This window comes from Hemiscyllium ocellatum, chromosome 24 (assembly GCF_020745735.1).
Source record: "Hemiscyllium ocellatum isolate sHemOce1 chromosome 24, sHemOce1.pat.X.cur, whole genome shotgun sequence".
Lineage (NCBI taxonomy): Eukaryota > Metazoa > Chordata > Chondrichthyes > Orectolobiformes > Hemiscylliidae > Hemiscyllium > Hemiscyllium ocellatum.
In genome coordinates, this window is record NC_083424.1 from 57,276,762 (window position 1) to 57,291,505 (window position 14,744).

Consider the following 14,744-nt stretch of genomic DNA (forward strand, 5'->3'; position numbering starts at 1 on the left):
CTATCCAGAAGAGAGATACATATTTTGAGTTTAATATTTCATTCTTTTCCTTATCATCCAAAGGGATTTACACACAGAAGTACTGAACACGCAATTTGCGTGCGTCTTTACCAAGAAAAAGATGTTACCCAATTCAGTAAAAGGAGGGAAATTACATATCAAATGGGCTAAAAATAGCTAAACTGTATTTAACAATTGATAAATCACCAGAATCCAAACAGATCGATCAAGGATACTGAAGGAAGAAAGGGTGAAAACTGAAAAGTCACTGGCCATAATCTCCCAATTCTCCTTAAATATGGAGATAATGCCAGAGGCCTGGAGAATGGATATTATTACACCCTTGTGTAAAATCTGACTCATGGATAAACCCAACAATCATTTTAACCCCATCGGTGGGGAACCAGCCAAATAATAATGGGACAGAACTAACAGTCACTTAGAAACAGTCAATTATGAAAGCCAGCATACATCTGTTAATGTGACTGTTGCGTACATGGACTTGCAACGGCATGTGGTAAAATACCACATGATAGTTTTGCTGACAAAGCCTAAAAGCCATGGAACAAAAGGAGTAATGGCAAAATGAATACAAAGCTGTCAGAGTGACAATGCAACAGCAATGAACTTTCTTTTCAATTGAAAGATGTTCAACAACGGGAGAATGACCTAGACTTATGGCATTATTTTAAAAGTTACAGATGGCACAAAACATAGAAGTATCAACAGCAGTACAGAAAGATAATAATAGACTTTAAGGTGGTAGTAAAAGAGACAGGCAGCTAGAACAGAATGATACATGTCAGATGAAATTTAATACAGAAAGTGTGAAGTGGTTCATTTTAGTAGAAAGAATGAGACAAGAATTAAAAAAGGTATGATTTTGACATGGACACAGGGTGGAGAGGCCTAAAGGTAAATGTACACAAATCAAAAGGTGGCAGAGCAGGTTGAGAAAGTGGATAAAAGGCATTAAAGACTCCTGAGCTTTACAAATCCAAAAGCAGAAAATGATGGTCTACCTTTAAAAAACACTGAGTCTGCCCTAACATACTATAGTACTCCTTTTTGGGCAGCGCATTTTGGGAGGCATGTAGGCTTTAAGAGAGGATACAGAAAATATTTTCAAGCATAGATCCAGGGATGAAAGAGGAAGGTATCGTGTTCCCCTTGTTGAAGGTTGGGGCAAGATTAGAAAGTGTTCTCATTAGCAGAAAGGTTAAGAAACAAGATTAGATTACCTACAGTGTGGAAACAGGCCCTTCAGCCCAACAAGTCCACACCGACCTGTCTAAGCGCAACCCACTCATTCCCCTACATTTACCCCTTCACCTAACACCACGGGCAATTTAGCGTGGCCAATTCACCTAATCTGCACATTTTTGGACTGTGGGAGGAAACCGGAGCACCCAGAGGAAACCCACGCAGACACGGGGAGAAAGTGCAAACTCCACACAGACAGTTGCCTGAGGCGGGAATTGAACCCAGGTCTCTGGCATTATGAGGCAACAGTGCTAACCACTGAGCCACCGTGCTGCCCACGGTGCCCAAGATATTAGCAAAACAAAAAATACCAATGGGTGCCACAATTAAGAACTTACTGGAGGGAGTGGTTTAGAAACATCAAAACATCGAAAATAGGTACAGGAATTTCAATAAGGCCTTAGAGAAGGTTCCATGTGGTAGGCTGCTCTGGAGGGTTAGAACACATGGAATCTGGAAGCTAGCAAATTGTATACACAGTTGGCATGATGATAGGAAGCAGAGGGTAATAGTGGAAGGATGCTTCTCAGACTGGAGGCCTGCGACTAGTGGAGTACCCCAGGGTTTGGTGCTGGGCCTATTGCTATATGTTATCTATATCAATGATTTGCATGAAAATGTACAAGGCATGATTAGTAAGTTTGCAGATGACACCAAAATAGGCAGCAGCACAGACAGGGAGGAAGGCTATCAAAAATTGCAGCAGGACCTTGATCAGCTTACAGATACTCTGGCCGCTTCCCCATAGTCACATGTCACAACCGTAACAAGGACAGAATGCCCCTGGTGCTCACCTTCCACCCTACCCTCCCATCCTGGCACCTTCCCCTGCCACCGCAGGAATTGCAAAACTTGCACCCACACCTCCTCCCTCACCTCCATCCAATGCCCTAAAGGAGCCTTCCACATCCAAAGTTTTACCTGCACATCCACCAATATCATTTATTGTATCCGTTGCTCCCAATGTGGTCTCCTCTACATTGGAGACACTGGGCGCCTCCTAGCAGAGTGCTTTAGGGAACATCTCCGGGACACCCGCACCAATCAACCACACCGCCCTGTGGCCCAACATTTCAACTCTCCCTCCCACACTGCCGAGGACATGGAGGTCCTGGGCCTCCTTCACCACCGCTCCCTCACCATCAGATGCCTGGAGGAAGAACGCCTCATCTTCCGCCTCGGAACACTTCAACCCCAGGGCATCAATGTGGACTTCAACAGTTTCCTCATTTCACCTTCTCCCAACTCATGCAGTTCCCAACTTCCAGCTCAGCACTATCCCCATGACTTGTCCTACCTGCCTATCTTCTTTTCCACCTATCCACTCCACCCTCCCTCCCCCCCCGACCTATCACCCTGTTCCCCTCCCCCACTCACCTATTGTACTCTATGCTACTTTCTCCCCACTCCACCCTCCTCTAGCTTATCTCTCCATCCTTCAGGCTCTCCCTGTATTCCTGATGAAGGGTTTTTGACCGAAACGTCGATTTTACTGCTCCTCGGATGCTACCTGAACTGCTGTGCTCTTCCAGTACCACTAATCTGGTTTCCAGCATCTGCAGTCATTGTTTTTACCTACATGTCACTCAAGACAACCCCCAGGCACTCACAGTCACATGTTACCCCATGTAATGCAAATGCTAATGCCCTAATCCTGGGGAATCATTATGCGATGATTTCCTGACACAGTGACTCCCCAGACAATGCAGGAGCAAGGTGTCCTAACTTTGGGGGATGGCTCAAAAGCATTTCTGAATGGAAGCGAGTGAATAATAGCTTAATTTGATAATAGTAGGGGAATAGTAGCAAATGACTGTCTAATTGGGGTGTGGGTGATTCGCATTCTTACATGAATGTCGTCCCTATCCACTTCCAGGATGTTCACTCAGTGCAATTTAACTATTTAACATTACATCAGTGTCCAGAAAGATATTCCAATTGAATCTTATAACATTACAGGAAAGTAAAATCAAGATTGGAATTTCATGATGAATGGGAGAGCCTTAAGGAGTATAGTGGAACAGAGGGACCTTGTGGTTCAGGTACATGACTCTCTGAAGTGGAGTCACAGATAGACGTATGTGTATATAGGTATATATATATATAAGCTGGGGGGTTTAGTTAATTTTAGTGGGGAGAGGTGGTTACTTTATTCTATTTTACTTTTGTCTCGAGGAGCGGGGTTATTTTCCCTTGCTACTTTATATAATTATATTTAATTATAATTTGTTGAAGTTGTAAGTTTATAGTTATATATGTTTGTATATGGTATTAATACTGCCAAATATACTTGGGTGTGGGTGGGGGTGGGGGGTGGGGGGGGTAAGGTAGGGTGCTCACTGTTAACTCTAGCTCTGTACTATATCTGAATTCTCCTCATTCTATTAAGGAGCGCCTGGGTCAAGGGTGGGGCACTGGTTGGAAGAGGTTAAGATGGATCGTTGGAAAAGAAGTGATACCCCTTGGGAACAAGGGGGATAATCTCCATTCAAATATGTTTTTTTTATTATTTAGAATTAGTTTCCTTTTTATTATACTGCTATGAGTGTATCGGAGAACCTTTATTTTTGTAAATTCTATATGCTCTATGCGCGGGATGTTTTAGATAGGGTTTCCCCTCCCGAGGGGTCTCGGATTTACCCGGATGACTATGGTTGATTAATCGGTTAATGGTGCACCTGGAATGTCAAATAGGAAGAGACTATTTTCTGTTCTCTCTTTCCAAATAGGGAAAAATATTTTGGTAAACTGGGTGGCTGAAGGTTCCCCTGGATTTCCAAATTAGCACAGATTAATTATGGAATGTATTCCCTTTGACCTCCTTATAAATATGTTGCACAGAAAGACCGAATTATTTTATAAAATATGGCAGCCCTTTTACATAGATATTTTGGTTACCCTAACAAGGGCTCTTATTTAATTGAGATTATAAACATGGCTGATCCGGGGCCCCTTAGGAGGGGAATCCTGCACGAATACGGGTTTTGTTATATATGATGTTAACACATTCCAAGCAAGTATTTTAATATCCAACTTCTATGTTAACCGTTGGGGTTTATTTTTTCTCCCCCACTTCCTTTTTTTTCTCTCATGTTTTCTTATTTGAAAGATGTAAATGACTTAATTATACACTCTGCCTAATGATTAGTAGTTAATTGAGTTTTACTTTTTTTTTCTTTTTTCTCTCTCGGTATTTTTCCTTTGTTAAATTTTGATTATTGTATATTTAAGATTTATTTTTATATCAATGTTTGTATTTGAGAGTTTTGTTTATTTTTGTAAATTTGTTAAAATGTTAAATTTCTAATAAAAATATCTATATAAAAAAAAGACATTTGGATAAATACATGGATCAGAAAGGATTAGAAGGAGATGGGACTAGATTAGATGGTGCTGGAAAAGCACAGCAGGTCAGGCAGCATCCGAGAAGCAGAAAAATCGACATTTCGGCCCAAAATGTTGATTTTCCTGCTCCTTGGATGCTGCCTGACCTGCTGTGCTTTCCCAGCACCATGCTGATCTGGCGTCTGATATCCAGTATCTGCTGTCCTCACTTTTGTCTTAGAAGGACTTTTGTCTTAGAAGGATATGAACCAAGTGCAGGGAAATGGGTTTAAAGTGGATAGACATTTTGGTTGGCATGGACCAGTTTGGCTAAAGGGCCTGTCTCCACAATGTAGGACTCTATGAATAGGCCATTCTGTCCTTCGAGACTGTACAGCCATTCAATATGATCCCACCCCAATCCCACTTTCTCCCATACCCCTTGATCCCTTTAGCCACAAAGACCACACCCAGCTCCCTCTTGAATATATCTAATGAACTGGCCCAACAGCTCTCTGTAGTAGAAAATTCCTCAGCTTCCTCATCTTAGTTCTGAATGGCTTACCCCTTATTCCTAGACTATATCCTCTAGCTCTGGACTTCCCCAACATTGGGAACATTCTTCCCACATATAGCTGTCCAGTCCCATCAGGACTTTTTAAGTTTCTATGAGATTTCCCCCTCATTCTTCTAATAAGTACAAACCCAGTCTTTCTTCATGTCAGTTCTGCCATCCCAGCATCAGTCTGGTGACCCTTCACTGGAATCTCTCAATAGCAGAAATGTTTGTTCTCACACTAGGAGACCAAAACTGCACACAATACTCAAGAGTATGAGCTCACCAAGGCTCTGGATAACTGCAGCAAGACATCCCTCTTCCTATACTCATTACGGGAATCCATGCCTCTGACAATACTCTTGCTATGAAGGCTGGCATGCCATTAGCTTTCCTCACTGCCTGCTGCACCTGCGTACCAAACTTCAGCGACGGTTTTACCAAGCACCTCACCCTTTCCTAAGCTGCCAACAGATAATAATTTGCCTTCCTGTTTTTGCCAGCAAAGTGGATAACCTCACGTTTAGCCACATTATGTTGCATTTGCTAAGTATTTGCCTACTCAGCCAGCCTATCAAAGGCAACCTGCAGCCTCTTAACATCCTACCCACACATTGCTACCCAGCTTAGTGTCATCTGCAAATTTGGAGATATTGCATTTAATTCCTTCATCAAAACTGCTGATATATATTATCAGAGTCGGAAATACAGCTCCCCTTCAGGGTCAAGCAGAACAGCTCCAGGGTTGACTGAAAGTATGTAATGTTCTTTGGACTTCCGACAGTTTCTTAGGGCAGTGTCCCAAGCTCTAAAACAGGAGGCCAGGATTCAAGTCCTACTTGTCCCAGGTGTGTGCTGCAACAAGTCTAAACAGATTGACTAACATTCCTACCTCTGGACCAGGAAGCTTGGATTCAAGTCCCACCCAATCCAGAATGTGTCAAAATACCTTTGAACAGGTTATAGAGTCATAGAGATGTACAGCATGGAAACAGACCCTTCAGTCCAACCTGTCCATGCCGACCAGATATCCCAACCCAATCTAGTCCCACCTGTCAGCATCCGACCCATATCCCTCCAAACCATTCCTATTCATATACCCATCCAAATGCCTCTTACATGTTGTAATTGTACCAGCCTCCACCACATCCTCTGGCAGCTCAAGTTGCCCCTTAGGTCTCTTTTATATCTTTCCCCTCTCACCCTAAACCTATGCCCTCTAGTTCTGGACTCCCCGACCCCAGGGAAAAGACTTTGCCTATTTACCCTATCCGTGCCCCTCATAATTTTGTAAACCTCTATAAAGTCACCCCTCAGCCTCCAACGCTCCAGGGAAAACAGCTCCACCCTGTTCAGCCTCTCCCTGTAGATCAAATCCTCCAACCCTGGCAGCATCCTTGTAAATCTTTTCTGAACCCTTTCAAGTTTCACATCTTTCTGATAGGAAGGAGATCAGAATTGCATGCAATATTCCAACAGTGGCCTAACCAATGTCCTTACAGCCGCAACATGACCTCCCAACTCCTGTACTCAATACTCTGACCAATAAAGGAAAGCATACCAGACACCTTCCTCACTATTCTATCTACATGCGACTCCACTTTCAAGGTGCTATGAATCTGCACTCCAAGGTCTCTTTGTTCAGCAACACTCCCTAGAACCTTATCATTAAGTGTATAAGTCCTGCTAAGATTTGCTTTCCCAAAATGCAGCACCTCGCATTTATCCGAATTAACCTCCATTTGCCACTTCTCAGCCCATTGGCCCATCTGGTCCAGATCCTAAAAATGCTGTGTTCTGCTCCTCTTTAATTACCTGCACTTCACTCCCATGCACCTGATCTGTAGGCACCCAGTGCAGGAGCTGGGCAACTTGGAGAATCTTCTGGGCCTGGCTCAGATTGCCATCAACAAGTCCAAGCTTCAGGTTATATATTATTGTCCCTGACTGTCTGCCTTGTTTCTGTGGAGACTCTCACATCTGGGTATTCATAGAGGGAGCACATGGTGTCTCTTCTACCTTTCAGTTAGATATGGGTTCAGTCAGGTTGGACAGCATTATTTCTTCCCCCCCCCCCACTCCATTTCTATTTAACCCCTCTTTGTTTGCCCTACTGTTTTTGTAATTGTTCCACTGCTCCTGATTGGAGGTGTTTATCAATTATTTATCTAGTTGATTATCTGGTAGTGGATTTGGCGAAAAAAATCAACCAAATTCTTGTGGAGAGGCAGTGGTCTTCTACTGGCAATGTCACTGATCCAATGACCTAGAGTCCCAGGGGCTAATTTTCCTGGGACTTGATTTCAAATCTCACAATTACAGATTGTGACATTTCTTAAATAGGTCATTGATTTTCTTTAAAAGAGCTGAGTTCTTCCTCAATGAAGTGTTGGCTTCTGTGTAATAAAAATTAGTAAAACATTTCTGACGTTTATGCTAAACTGTAGTTTTAAAAGAACAATCCAGCACAGGAACAGGCCCTTCGGCCCACCAAGACCATGCAAACAATATGCTGCCTTTCTAAATGAAAAACCTTTTGCCTCTGTGTATCCCTCTACTCCCTGCCTATTCATATCTGTCAAGACGCCTCTTAAATGTTGCTATTATATTTGCTTCCACTACATCCTCTGACAGCACATTCCAGGCACTGTCCACCTCTATGCAAAAGACTTGCCTCTTGCATCTCCTTTAAACTTACCGTCTTTTATCTCAATTCTATGTGTTCTAGTAATTGACATTTCTTCCCTGAACAAAACTTCAATTATCCATTCTATCCATGCCTTTCAATGTTGTAAACTTTCATCAGGTAGTCTCCCATCCTTGGATTTAAGTGTAAAATACAACAAAACCCTCAAAATCTGAATCCTTTGCTGCCTAATTAAATGCGAGTACAGTGAAGGCAGCACAATTGCAGCTTTCAAAAGGAAACTGAAAAGAATTTTAAGAGAAAAATGTTATAGGGCTGCAGGAAAAAAGGCATACAACACGGCAACAGACCCTTTGGTCCAACCAGTCCATGCTGATCATAATCTCAAACTAAACTAGTCCCAACTGCTTGGTCCATATCCCTCTAAACATTTCTTATCCATGTACTTTCGACATTGCAACTGTCCCCACATCCACCACTGCCTCTGGAACTTTATTCCACACACGTACCACTATATAAAAATAAATTCCCCCCCCCAACCCCCCAGTCTTTTTTTAAAATCTTTCTCATTTCACCTTAAAAATATGCCCTCTAGTCTTGAAATTCCTCACCTTGGGAAAAGACACCTGCCATTTACCTTATCTATACCCCACATGATTTTATAAACTTCTACAATGTCATCCCTCAACCTCCTAAAGTGAAATAAATCCTGGCCTATTCAGCTTCTCTTTATAACTCAAACCCTGCATTTCCAACAAGATCCTGGTAAATCTTTTTTGAACCCTCTCCATATAAGTTCGAGGGGTGAATTTGTACATGCAGAATTATATTTTATTTTGCTCAAAAACTGCATGAGTCCATGTAAGATTCTGTAAATTCCTTTTTTTAGAAATAGAATCAGGCTGACCATTGAGGCGCAGACAGACAGACGTTAACCTCACACCTTCAGTGCATTTTCTGAACTGACATGACATCTATTGTTAAAGTTCACTTGAGAATGTAACTTTTTTTTTAAAATTTGGGATTTATATATGAAAGAACTGAAACCAACATGCCCATTCTGAAAGATGAGAGACTTCACAAACAATTCAAGTCTTTTTCAATATATCATTTCAATTGTATCATATTGTAAACTTTTGCTATAAATTCCGTGCCTTCACGATCTTATTCTCCACAACCAAATGAAGAAGATTCGGCGCTCTGAAAGCTAGTGTGCTTCCAATTAAACCTGTTGTTAACTTTGTACACCCCAGTCCAACACCAGCACTTCCAAATCATTCTTATCTATCTTTCTATTTATTTTTTTTTACTTAGGATTCCTCCACCATCACCTTAATAGTTTACAATCTCCCTTAGTAGAATAAGCTAATCTTCCTTCCAGGATCTTGATCCCTTTCCAGCAAAGGTGAACAGGTCTTTTCTACCCCAGAAGAGATCCCAATGATGCAAGAACCTGAATCCCTGAATATTATATCACTTCTTCAGCCATTGATTTACCTCATTTATCATTTTATGCTTTCCCTCATTCGAGCTTGGCACGAACTGGTGTGATACTAACCAAGTTACTGTTGCAGAGAGTCAGCACAGCACCATTCACAAGATATGTTTGTATGTGTGTTAATGTAACTGTAGGTGGCTTGTCCTGGTACTTCCAGTCTATTATCTTCCAATTTATTTCTCAGCTCTAAATCAAATTGATCTTACATTTTCAGTCTGAACCAAACTCCTTGATCTCTATACTTAACAGTCACCACACACCATACATTCCAAACATCAAGCATCCTTGTTCTCAACCTTGGTCACTCTGCATCACGTCTTTGTAAGACCATGACACCAAAATAATTCATTTTTATCTATACTATGAATCTCTGTAATTTATTGCAAATGTTCACATATTGATTTGTGCCTTTAGCTTGGACTTTTGACTTTTCCATGCAAACGCTACTGCTTATTATCTACATTCCTTCTTGATCCACTCATTGTTTTTAAGAAACAAATCACTACAGACATGCCATAAGTTTTTGTGATACTATATTCGGAGCACAGAATATGAAAATGTAAATCATAGAAATACTCGCAACTAAATAGGAAAGTCCTGTGAATTGTGCTGAAGATACTTCGAGCTAACTTCACAAAGCAGAAGTTGCATTGTAAAATGTCATGCAGGACCAGGAGTTACTCTACATTACACTGCAGTAATACTTTAGTGATGAAATGTACTCACTGATTCACATTGTCAACACATTAAATAAACTGACATTCTATAATCATATATCAGTGATCCTAATAATTTTAAAGCGATAAACCATCAAGTAGTCTGTAGTGCCACATCAATAAGACATAACAGCAGAATTCGGCCATTCGGTTCCTCCAGTCTGCTCTGCCATTCGACGATGGCTGATACAGTTCTCAACCCAATTCTATTGCCTTCTCCGTGTAATCCTTGATCCATTACCAATCAAGAATCCATCACTGTCTTAAATACACTCAATGACTTCATCCCCACAACCCTCTACAGCAATTAATTCCACAGATTCACCATTCTGGCGGAAAAAATTCCTCCTCATCTCAGTTCTAAAGGATCGTCCCTTTACTCTGAGGCTGTATCCTCGAGTGCTCGACTCTCCTACTAGTGGAAACATCTTTTCCATACCCACTCTAACTAGATCTCTCAGCACTCTGTAAGTTTCAATCAGATTCCACCCCCTCTTATCCTTTTAAACTCCATTGAGTACAGACCCAGAATTCTCAACAACTCGTCATATGACGAGCCCTTCATCCCTGAGATCATTCACGTAAACCTCCTTCAGACACCTCCAAAGCCAACACATCCTTCCTTAGATAGGGGTAATATAGTAGAGGATGGGAATTGAGCATCAAGAATGTTGAAACGACCAATGCACAAAAAATTATACATTTTAAAATGAATATCAAACAAGTATAACTCATTTCACAAGTAAGTTATCATATTTTGCAGATTCAGTAACTCATTACTTTGATTAATCAAACTAACATATGCACAACTCCACAATTAATATTCAATAGCAATTATACTGAAAACCAGATCACAAAATGCTTCAGCCGAAAATCTGTGCACTCCTTCCTGATCATTGAAACTCAAAGTGTACAGTATGCTATTTGAGCTACAAAAAGTTCTAATGAAGCTCTGGAACACAAAGTACATTTCATCTTTAAACATAATTTCAAGCAAAGAATGGTGTTACGATTTAAATATTAGGGGCAGACTGCAACAGAAAAGGATTCACATTACATCTTACTGATTCACAATGTTTATTTTCTTCCCATTCATTAGAGTCATAGAGATATACAGTATGGAAACTTTGGTCCAACTCATCCATGCCAACCAGATATCTCAACCTAATATAGTCCCATTTGCCAACATTTGGCCCATATCCCTCCCAACCCTTCCTATTCATATACTCATCCAGATGCATTTTAAATGTTGTAATCGTACCAGCCTCCACCACTTCCCCTGGCAGCTCATTCTATACACACACCACCCTGTGTGTGAAAAGTTGCCCCTTAGGTCCCTTTTATATTTTTCCCTTCTCAGCCTCAACCCATCCTAGTTCTGGACCACCCCACACTTGAAAACAAAACCTTGTCTATTTATCCTGTCCGTGCTCCTCATGATTTTATAAACCTCTATAAGGTCACCCCCCTCAGCCTCCAACAATCCAGGGAAAACAGCCCCAGCCTATTCAGCCTCTCCTTATAGCTCAAACCCTCCAACATCCTTGTAAATCTTTTCTGAATCCTTTCAAGTTTCACAGCATCCTCCTGATAGGTTCGTGAATGAAAAAAAAGTAGAAAATGCGAGGAACACAACTTTAGTGACCAAGATATTCACGTCTGGGCTGAATTGCAGCTTTGTTGCAATGACTTTTGTTCACATTTCCACTTATCCTTGCAGTGACAATATAGCTGGGGACTGGGTTCCTGTCTCACTAAGACACACACAAGGCCATTGACAACCGCAATGCCATCGCTCTGTCCAGAGACGTGTACCCGCCCGCCCGCCTTCCCATCCCCGCCCGCACCACCGAATCGGTACCAGGGTCAGATCCACGGGCCTCCGCTGCCTTTGGCGCCACAATCGCGGCCTCACCAATGTCCTAGTAAGCCAAACCATTCTACGCGCTTATATCCGAGTAGTCTCCCCCACCGAAAGCCATTAATTGTGTAAAATGTCCCTTACCGCAGCAGACGTTGTAAATTATCGAGCTCTGCGCCTGCGCCTGCGCCTCCACCGCACAAGCCACCGGCTCCGCGCATGCGCGCCAATGGACGGCAATGAAGGCTTCCCACTCCGCGGAGGGGGACCGTTGACAGCGGCGCGAGGCAGCGGCACGAGGCAGCAGCGCGCGGGGGCGCGCACGCGCACTGGGAAGGGCCGTTGGTGCGGAGGCGCCAGGCTTTCTCCGGGGGACGGTATCGCCGCGAAACGGCAACTCACCCGGAGCTGCACCCGGCTCTCTGCTGCCTGCCTCCCGTTCAAATGATCAGAAATCATTACAAATTATTGATGGACATTATTTCTGACTTCTCCAGCCTGTGAATTTACTGTGTGGTGTCAAAACAACGAGAAGTTACACCCATCCCATTGGGTGTAGTGTTCCTCAGTCACAGCTTTCTGAGGGAGTGTTGCTGTTGTTTAGGTGAGATATTACACTGTGATTTTGTCGGTTTTCTTTAGAGGATGTGAACGATCCCATCGCACTATTTGGACGAAGAGTAGTCTTAGTGTCATACAGACTACCGAATATTGCTGTGCACGAATTAACTGTTGTGTTTCAAATATGACAACAGTACCCAGGTTTCAAAACTACTTAAATAAAACAAAGAACTGGAGATGCTGAAGATCTGAAACAAAAACAAAATCGCTAGAGAAACTCTGCAATTCTGGCAGGGTGTTTGGAGAGAATATAGAATTAAAGTTTGGAGTGCAGTGATCCTTCTTCAAACTTATTTAATTTTTGTTTCAAATGAATGTTTTTCCTTTCACCAAACCATGTTGACTGCCTGATTGATTTGAGATTCTCTAAGTACCTCCTTTAATCTCCATAATAACGGATTTTAACATTTTGTCTATGGTGACAAAGGCTAACTAGCCCGTAGTTTCCTGCCTTTTGTCTCTCTCTCTCTCTCTCCACTTTAACCAACTCTTTAGGATGGACTGCCAAGGAAGGTGGGAGAGACAGGTAACCTCAGAACCTTTAAAATGTACTTGGAAGAGCACTTAAATGTTGCACAATTTTAATGCTGGCAAGTGGCATTGGAGTGTAATTCTAACATAGTTTTGACGGTAACAAACTCAGTTGGATGAAAGGTTTCTTCTGTACTGTATGGTTCTGCAAAATCATTAACCCAGTTTTATTTTACACTTCCAGAACTCCTGTGGCTCTAGAATGCATTCCTCTAAAGTAAAAGTACTGACTATACAATCAATTTATTTTCTAGGTCACCTTTCCAATCTACGTGTAGAATACAATCTACCGTGGTAATTATCATGCCTTTCTGATAAGCCCCCGTTATTTAGATTGGATTACTTACAGTGTGGAAACAGGCCCTTCAGACCCTCCAAAGACCAACTCACCCAGACCCATTCCCTTACATTTACCCTTTCACCTAACACTATGGGCAATTTAGCATGGCCAATTCACCTAATCTGCACAGTTTTGGACTGTGGGAGGACACTGGAGCATCCGGAGGAAACCCACACAGACACGGGGAAAACGTGCAAACTCCACACAGACAGCCTGAGGCGGGAATTGAACCCAGGTCTCTTGTGCTATGAGGCAGCAGTGCTAACCACTGAGCCATTGTGCCATCCATATACCCCATCCCATATGCAATTAGTTAGCAGGTCTGTGAACTACCCCACAAGTGGCTTCTGATTCATTCCTATTCCTTATCTCTTCCCAAATCTATTCTACACCTTGATCTTTAGATTAGATTCCCTACAGTATGGAAACAGGCCCTTTGGCCCAACAAGTCCACACTGACCCTCCGAAAACTAAGGAAATTGCTCACACTTGTTCTGATGTCACTGTTAATTGACAGAGCTATTGCACCATCTTTTCCTAGCATTGCTGATTACTGTTGGGAAAGAGGGTTGAATTCTGTGAATGGGGAGATGGATGAGGGGGCTGAGTATAATGAATGAGAAGTGATGGATTGCTGTGAGGGGCAAAATGATTGCTTACAAAGGATGGGGAGTGGGAACTGATCACAGTGTGAGAGAGGAAAGTGAGCTGATGACTGAATGGGACAACAGGCTAATTACTGAGAGTTGGGAAGTTGATTATTGTGAGTGGAGAATGTGGAAAGGAGAGAAGTGGATGTTTACTCACTTGGGAGAGGAGGGCGACTGATTGTGTGGAGTTTGCACGTTCTCCCCATGTCTGCGTGGGTTTCCTCCGGGTGCTCCAGTTTCCTCCCACAGTCCAAAGATGTGCGGGTCAGGTGAATTGGCTATGCTAAATTGTCCATAGTGTTAGGAAAGGGGTAAATGATGGGGTATGGGTGGGTTGCGATTCAGCGAGTCAGTGTGGACTTGTTGGACCGAAGGGCCTGTTTCCACACTGTAAGTAATCTAATCTAATTACTGTGAGTAACAAGAAGGGCCGAGTACAGTGAAGGGAGAGAGAGAACTGCTTATTGTGATTGGAGAGGAGGGGGTGTTGATTACAGTAGGGAGAAGATTGATAAATACAGTGAGATGGGAGTGGATGCTGATTATTAGGAGAGGAGAGTGATGGCTGATCATTGCGAGGCTGGTGCATTTTTCATATCAAATGGCAAAACTGTAAGCTGGTAAAATCCATACGGTGTGCCAAGCAAGCTAAGGTAAAAGGTAGGGAGGAGAGACTGGGGGGGGGGGGTTGGGAATGTGATAGGTGGAAGGAGGTTAAGGTGAGGGTGATAGGCTGG

General features: G+C 42.5%; 1 protein-coding gene across 6 annotated transcripts in view; it reads right to left on the bottom strand.

The window, feature by feature from the left end:
* specc1la (sperm antigen with calponin homology and coiled-coil domains 1-like a) overlaps window positions 1-12,070 on the bottom strand; it is a 310,876-nt gene extending 298,806 nt beyond the window's left edge. For 4 of the 6 annotated variants that reach the window (XM_060843844.1, XM_060843843.1, XM_060843842.1 and 1 more), the window contains exon 1: window positions 12,010-12,070. The gene's annotated coding sequence lies outside the window, so the exon portion shown is untranslated. Of the gene's footprint in view, window positions 1-11,865; window positions 11,959-12,009 lie in introns of those variants that run through there. The other 2 variants (XM_060843841.1, XM_060843840.1) reach the window with 2 other exon arrangements.
* Window positions 12,071-14,744: the final 2,674 nt, after the last annotated feature.